Here is an 8,217-nt window from a genome sequence, read left to right on the forward strand (position 1 = left end):
GCTTGTTGGGCCCCCATCTCCCAGTCTGTGGGCAGCGTGTGAGCTGGGTGATGCCCAAGGAGCCAGCCCGCTCTGATGCTGGGTAGCCCCAGACTCCAGCCAGGCTGACCCCAGTGGACACTCAGCACTTGGAGGTTCACAGAGTCAAAGGCTCGGGGAGAGCACATCCCAGGACCTGCAAAAGCCAGGTGAAAGAGGCAATGCCAGGAATGCACCGTCAAAATGTTTTGTCTAAAAACGGGCCGACGCAGCCTGCAAAATGCCTATTGTACATGGATCCTAAACCAACAGAGACTGAACGGAGCATGCCAGATAAATGTACAGAAAACGGGAGCGGCCCACTGTGGGCAGAAAACACATGAACCGGTTCCTAGGAGAGAAAGGTGGCTGAAAAGGGGCCCAGGGCTCTGGGGTCTTCTCAGTGACAGCACTGACCAAGAATCTTCCAAGACTCCCTCTCAACTGCCTGGGAAGAGAGAGGCCTCTTAACCAGCACGGAGTGAGCTGGTGTGTTATTTGCATTTATGGTAATCCCCTGTGGCCGGTTAGGGAGCTGAACTTGGAGAGGAAAAGCACCTGCTCAAGGTCAGAAGGCTACAAAGTGGCTGAATTAGGATTCAACACCACGGCTGTTGAACCCCAAACCCCAAAGCTTTTAGCCACTAGACAAACTACAGAGATGAAGTAAGACAATGTTTCCCATAGTAGACCATCCCGGGTCACTAACAGAAAGTTCTGGAGGTTACAGCACATGCCTAAGCTTTGGAGTGGTCATGGTAAAAGGAAGTGATCACGCTTGTCCAACAAACAAATGTCCATCACTCTATCAAGAACACAAACAAGGACGAAAGGACTGAGCATGGTATGGGATTGTCCCTCAGGAACCCCCGAGGCCAACAGCGGGCACTGGCTTGCTCTCAGAAAGGACTTTACTATGGGTCAGAGCTGAAGGTGGAATGGGCCCCCAGAGGTAGTGAGCTTCCCATCACAAGGGATGTTCACAGAAAACCTTTCCGGGGTGTCCGGGTGGCTCAGTCGGTTAAGCGTCCGACTTCGGCTCAGGTCATGAGTTCCAGCCCCGCATCGGTCTCTGTGCTGAAAGCTCAGAGCCTGGAGCCTCCTTCAAATTCTATGTCTGCCTCTCTCTCTGCCCCTCCCCAGCTTGCTCTCTCTCTCTCTCTCTCCCTCTCTGTCTCTCTCTCTCTCTCCCAAAAATAAACATTTAAAAAAAATCTTTTTTTTTAAAGAAAACCTTTCCAAAACACAGACTTGACACTATCTGCCTCATCCTCGGTGTTACAGGCTCTTCCCAGTCTCACACACATCTCTTTGCCACCAGCCTATTCTCTACACGCTGGAACCTCTTACCAAGTTCAGGCCTCTCAGCCCTCAACCACACTGCCCCTCTGCTGAAACATCCATGAGCCCTTCCGACTCCTCCAGACTCCACAGTTTTTATGGATCTGCTCAAACACCGCTCCTTGGCCAGCCACACCGCAAGCAGGTCTGGGGACACGATGTCTACGCTCCCGTGCAATCAACTTCCTATTTGCCTCCTTCCCCACCTCTCTGGTGGTCATCCAACAGCAGTAACTTTGCTCCCATTACCTACCACCACGCCTAACTCTAAGTCGGCCCCTATTAATGTTTTTGCGTGACAGTAACTGGCTTATGGTTTGCACCCCTAAGCCAGGCTTGCTGCCTTCCTGTCTTCCTGGAGAGAAAAGCCAGCACGCCCACAGCGCTGCTCCTGAAAGCTCTGAACTCAGAGTGAAAGCCGGCCCTGCTCTGCCGGGAAGCCTGCGGCTGGGTAGCTAATCAGGTCATCTTTGAAGCTGAGACCACAACAATTTTATTTAAAAAAATTAAAAAGCTCAGGGAAGAAATAATCAAGGAGCTCAATTAGGGACATCTGGGCTCAGAAATCATAAAAGTCAGTGATATTTTACAAATAAGAAGGCTTTCCCGATTCTCAAGGGACACACCAAGGTTCGTCGGTGTCCAACCATTTGCACCTCCTCCCTCATGGAGATTAAGACACATCTCCCCAGCCTCCCTCTGCATCTCTGCTGTTTCAACACTGAAGACAATCCTCTGGCACATGGCCGTATGGGCCAGATGGTTAGCACTTCTTCAGGCAGGATACAGTTCCATTCCTTCCTCACGACGGGAATGTGGGGGCTGGCTCTTGGTGGAACCCAATGACGGACAGAAGCAACAGTTCCCTCTCTTCCAAGGAAATGTGCGTGGAGAGCCACCCAGGGCCCTGACATCAGCCAATTCCAATTCAATGTCTCTGACCAAGTCATCCCATGGAATACCCCAGTAAGCTCTCATGGGAACACATGGGCACAACCAGGGGTGACCTTCTAGCAGACAGCATCGGACTCAATAATATTTCAAACCCCCCATGCTTGTACAGACCTTTGTTATTTGCAAATGGCTTGTGCACACCCCCTTTCATTCAGCAGCCCCAGAATGTTCAGAGAAGATGCCATTGGTCTCTCCCTGTTGCACATACAGAGCCCAAGTCCCAGAGAAGGGAAGAGACTTTCCCAGACTGTTTCCTGTTTTCTAACTCCAAGGTCTCCTTATGGTGCCTTCACCATCTCTGCAGCACAGAGTAAGAGATCAGTAAGTGTTTTCAGTTTAATTGTATTTCTGCACTGAAACAATGAAAAGACGGCTCTTGGTGTTGGTGTGGATCTATTTTAGGGAGCACAGGATAAGGTGTCCAAATGGTGGGGGTGCATCCTGAGTGCCCCACTCACGACCCAGCAGAGACATTCACACATCTCATGAACCGAGTCAATGCACTCTCATGGCCCAGAACGATCCACCCTCCCCCTGGGGATCACACGGCTGCCAGGGGGCAAGAGCAAGTTTTGAACCCGAGCTGCCCGACCACAAAGTCCCTGCATCACCTCCCAGAGGAGGCTTGACTTGTTGCCCATCCCAGCCACCAATCTCCTCTTTCGGTGTCTCTTTTGACTCCTGAGGCTCCATCTCTCAGATTTTTGGCATTTGTATCTTGTGGCTCACCTCCACTGACATAGTGGGGTGTTGAATGACTCTATATTTGTCACCTATACCTTAAGAGAAACGACTGTGGGTCACACATCAGCTCCTTCAGGAGGACCAGGGTTTTCTACCGTCTTCTCCGGTGATCCCTTGCATAAGGAACCAGAGAGTCGCCAGGGAGGGGTGTTCGAGTCAGGGCCCTTCTCTGGCGGCCCTGCCCCGGAAGCACACCTATGGATTTGGCAGGGAGCAGGTGCAGAGGAGTTTCTGCCAGGCCACCTCGAGGGAGTGCAGTTTCAAATTCCTCATGAACACTGATCCTTGGGAGTCACTTGGAAGTTCACACTGCAAGATGCATGAACAGCCCACTTTTTGCAGAGAACTAGGTGGGGGCAGTTCAGGCAGAGGACCAACTGGTTCCAAAGAGGCGGTGCACAGCTGCAATCTGGGCCCTGGTCTGTGCAGCCTCCCACACATCCCAATCCTTCCAGTCGGAGGGAGGAGGGTGCTGGGTCTGCCTGCTCTCATCACTCCACTGGACAAAATCTTCCTCCTTTGCCCTCTCTTCTCCCTCTCCAGGTGACAAGGCAGAAGGCCATTTACCACCCATGGTGTCGCCACGCCGGGGCCGGCCCACGCGTAGCAGTCAGGAGAAGCCAGGTTGTGTCACTGCGACAACTGACTCCCACTCAGTGGCTTCTCCCCAGGCACGGTTTGTCACTTGCACGTATGCGCACGGCAGAGTTTGTCCTCACCCCTCCCGTGGCAGGAGAAGCAAACGTAGCAAATCATACTCCAGCCCTGAGAACTTCTGTCCAGGGTGATACACACATTTTTCCTTATGTTTCATTGGCCCCAAGCAAGTCGGAGGCATTGCCTAATTTTAATGGATCAGAAGTATGGTTCTACCACTTGCCCAGAGGCGAACGGCAAATATTGGGTGAACAGCATGAAGGACTACCACACCATGATAGCAGAAACAATAACAATGATAAAATATTAAAAGAAGCTGACATTTATTGGTATTTACCATACACCAGGCATTGGGCTAAGTGCTTTGTATCCTTTATTTCATTTAATATTTACAACAAGGTGGATGTTAATATAAAGCCTGAATTTATAGGTGAAGAAATGGAGGCTCGTGACTCCAAGGGACTTGCCCAAGGTCAGCTGGTACGTGATGGCCTGGGACTTAAACCCAGGACCCTAAGGCGCTAAGACCATAATGTTAATCTCTCCTCCACCCCTGCGCCCACACATATTTAGGGACACTTGGAATGGGCAAAAGACAACCACGATGACTTTGAGGGAATAGTCAGAAACACTGCTTTTTCATCTTACTCTCAAGCCACGGAGCCCAGTCACATGTAGCAGGTGGCTTCAAGGCCCAGGAGGAAAGCACCTTTCTTGAATCAAAGCGGTTCAGATTTGCTGATCATCCAATCAGCTTGCCATGGTGTGCCAGGACCCACACCCGGCAGCTACGTGACTCCTCGCTCATCGAATTCTCGTGCCTCTGACAGGTAAGTCTCACTGGCCCCATTTTGCAACTGAGAAATCCAAGGCCCACAGCTAATCAGAACAGGGCCGTGAACCCAGATCTGCTGGCTCTAAGGCTTGTGATGACCAAGAAAGATCTTTTTGTGGGGAGGCCAGCCCAGGGGTGTGTGTGGCTGGAGAGGACCAGCTCAGGGAAGGAGTCCCTGAGTCCGTACAAATGTGGGTATGCTTCTCCAAGCCAGCCCCTTCCTTTCTCAGGCTCGGAGGAAGGCCTGAGGAAGAAGGTGGCCCTGGACAGGGCAGCCTCTGAGTGATTGGTAAGCCCCCACTGGAGACACCTTCCTCTTAGTGAAAGGCACCTGTGCCTCTGGGAGTCCTCCTGGGAAGGCAAACAGGAAGTCCCTGACAGGCAGTTCAGTGCAATGAAAGCAGATGGCTTTGGAGTCCAGGGCAGATACCATCTCTACCGCTTGAAAGCTGTGTGACTCCGGGCAAGTCACTTAACCTCTCTGAGCCCTGGTTTCCACAAAACAACAGAGTGGGGCAGGATCGTCCTGAGGGTTTCATCCTTGGTCTTGTTTCAGGAACTAACTATTCTCTGATGAACTCAAGCAAAGGCCCTGGGGCAACAAAAGGTAAGTGGGAGAATCAGTGAATGGAACTCCACGGGATGGTGGGAGGTAGCTAACGCTTATGAGCCACTTCAGCGTGCAAGGGGTGGCCCTGAGCGCAGTCCCCTCATTAGCACCTACGACTCTCTCTACCACCCTGTGAGAAGAGCTCTTGTGATCCAGCGTGCCAGGCAGGAATCACTAAAAGCAGGACGAGTCCCCAGACCTGCAAAGGCCAGAGTGTGTGTGTTGGGGGTATTAACAGCGCGTGTGAGAGTGTGATTGCAGGGGCGCCTGGGTGGCTCAGTTGTTTGAATGTCTGGCTTTTGGTTTCAGCTCAGGTCATAATCTCACGGTTTTGTGGGTTTGAGCCCCGTGTCGAGCTCTGCGCTGGCAGAAAGAAGCCTGCTTGGAATTCTCTGTCTCCTCTCTCTTTAATGCTCCACCACTCATGCTGTCTCTGTCTCTCTCAAAATAAACAAATACACTTAAAAAAAAAAAGTGTGATTGTAGGGGAAGAGTATGAAGGGATATTTTTTTCCAATTATTTTGGTTTTTAGTCTGATCACAAAAATAATTTAAACCCATGACAAATTCAAACAATACAGAAACGTACAAGATACCACTGGGTGTCTCATCCCTTCTCAGCCACTTCTGCCCCAAACAGGCAGTCACTCTGTTAACATTTTCATGAAGTTCCTTCCAAATATTCTCTATGCTTCTATGTGATATCTTACAAATTAGGATTCACTCATCATTTCTTTATGGCCTGCTGACAACAGTAAGAGTAGCCACATTTATAGAGCACTTCCTGGGGCCAGGTTCCATCCCAGGTGCTGGGGACAGCTGTGAACAAGGGGCATGGGCCCTGCTCTGCTGGGACATCAGCAACACTGTGCCACTCACTTCACCCCCCACCTACGAACACATCACGGACTATCACCCAAATCATCACCGATAAATCCACTACGCTTTTCTAAAATGGAAAATTTTGTTGCATTTTGTAAGTATATCGCCTTTGATTCGACCAATCCCCTACTGATGAATGGTTATTTCTGATTTTTTGCTCTTACCAAAAAAGAGTGCATCTTTCACGCACACGTGCTAGTATTTACATAAATTTCACAGATTCCTCAGATGTAAATTTTTATTTTATCCAGACAATGCCAACCTCCTTTCCAAAAAGAAGTGTGGCCCAATGCACTCTCCCACAGATAGTAGACAAGAATGTCATTTTGTAGCAGCCTTGACAGCACTGGGTTTTATTAATTTTTTGGATTTTGCCAATCATTTAGGGGAAAAAACAAATCTCATTTTTGTTTTAATGTGAAGGGTTCCTTAATACCAAACTCAGTCCTTTCATAGAAGCAGGATGTGGTGAAGGTTTGTGGTGAGGATGACAGGTTCCAGGCAGGATTTGGAGGACACCCTACCCCTCTGTGTACTAGGCAGGAAAAGCAGCTGTGGTTCTCTCTTTCCTTCCCTACAGAACTGAACTCTTAATAGAAAGGGCAACATTGACCTTGCAAATCCCCCTTTCTGCTTTCCCATTAAGGGACACATCATCTGCTAATCAGGATTAATGGCCTCCATCCATCGCAATGATGAGGAAAGCATAACGAAGGAGAATCAGGCTGAGGTGCAAGACAAACGACAGGGGCTCCTCACCACAAAGTGCTGGAGCTGCTGACCTGGGGGCCCCACCTCCTGAGGCTCGTGACACCCAAAGCCAGCTCCTGGGTCCCTGAGGGCAAGGCTCAAGGCTGGCATGTGTGTTGCCCCCACGAGCCATTACCCTGAGATGGACCACACTGTTGGCGCTCAATCAATATTCGTTGGAACAGCCCGGTTCCTGGCAAGCGTTACTAACACCTCAAATTCACAAATGGCGGCTGGGCCCCTGAAATGGACCACTCTCCCCAAGGAAGGGACATGGGATGCTGCTAGACAGAGAGAGCAAATCGGGGGTTGATGGGAGAACTTCCCACTGTTGGAGCAGTCTGGGGAGGCATCCTGGAACAAGTGAGACCGGAGGTGAGACTGGGGAAGAGGGAAGATTTGAATAAACACAGACCAGAGGAGAGAGCACGCCAGGCAGGGGAGGACTCAGACAAAGACAGAAGTCTTCAAGCGGTGCCAGGCGCCCTGTGAGAGCTACGCAGCGATGGGCCAGAGTCACTGCTGCCACTCATCGACAGCCATTGCTGAGTATTCTGAGTGCCGCCAGCAGAAGGCTGCAGCCTGAAACAGTGGGAATCTTTACACCACGGCAATCAGCAAATACAATAAAATCGGGACTTTTCTTTTTCCGCTGGTTTGCCAGCACATGACAGTTTATAGACAGATGTACGCTATTATTATGGGGAAGCACAAGAGGGTTTAAGTGGGAGGATGACTCGGGTCAGGTTTGCATTTGTGGAAGGGTCACTCCGGGGCCAGCGTGGGAGGGACAGTTGGGGACAGGAGGAGAAGCAGAGAAACAGCCAGAAGTCGCCTCCCGTTATCCAGGCGAGTGATGCGGAAAGGAGCCAAGGGATAGATTCTATTGAAGGAGGAGGATTGATGCCTTGGAGACTGGAGGGGCGTGGGGGAGGGGAAAAGGGAAGAGCAAAGGCTATTTGAGCTTTTAAAGGATAAAAAGCCTTTCTCAACTTGGCAAACGTCTGACCTCCTCTATCTGATCTCCCGTCTACCCAAAGAAGAAAGGAGACATGTAGAATGGGTTCTAGAAAACCCAGAGGGGCTGGTCCCGTGCGGGCTAGCAAGAAAAAGGAAGCAATCCCCCTCTATCTCCTCTTTTCCTCCCTCCTCCTCCACTTCCTCCCTACTCCTACTCCGCTAACAAAGCCCTCTCATCTGAAGGATAAATATCGCAGCTGCCTTAGCTCTTGTGGTCCACCCCCACCATTTGCGTCTCCACTGGAAACCCTGAGTCTCAGACACAAACGCCCAAGGTTTACGATCAGTGCCTGCCATTAAAAATACATTCCTGAAATACTCCTCTCCCTGTGCTGTCTGCTTTGGGACATAAAAGAGGAAAGTTTAGGAAAAGGGAATACGCCGGCTATCCAGATAGACTGGATAC

The sequence above is a fragment of the Herpailurus yagouaroundi genome, unplaced genomic scaffold, assembly GCF_014898765.1.
Source record: "Herpailurus yagouaroundi ecotype Mexico unplaced genomic scaffold, PumYag 190, whole genome shotgun sequence".
Taxonomy (NCBI): domain Eukaryota; kingdom Metazoa; phylum Chordata; class Mammalia; order Carnivora; family Felidae; genus Herpailurus; species Herpailurus yagouaroundi.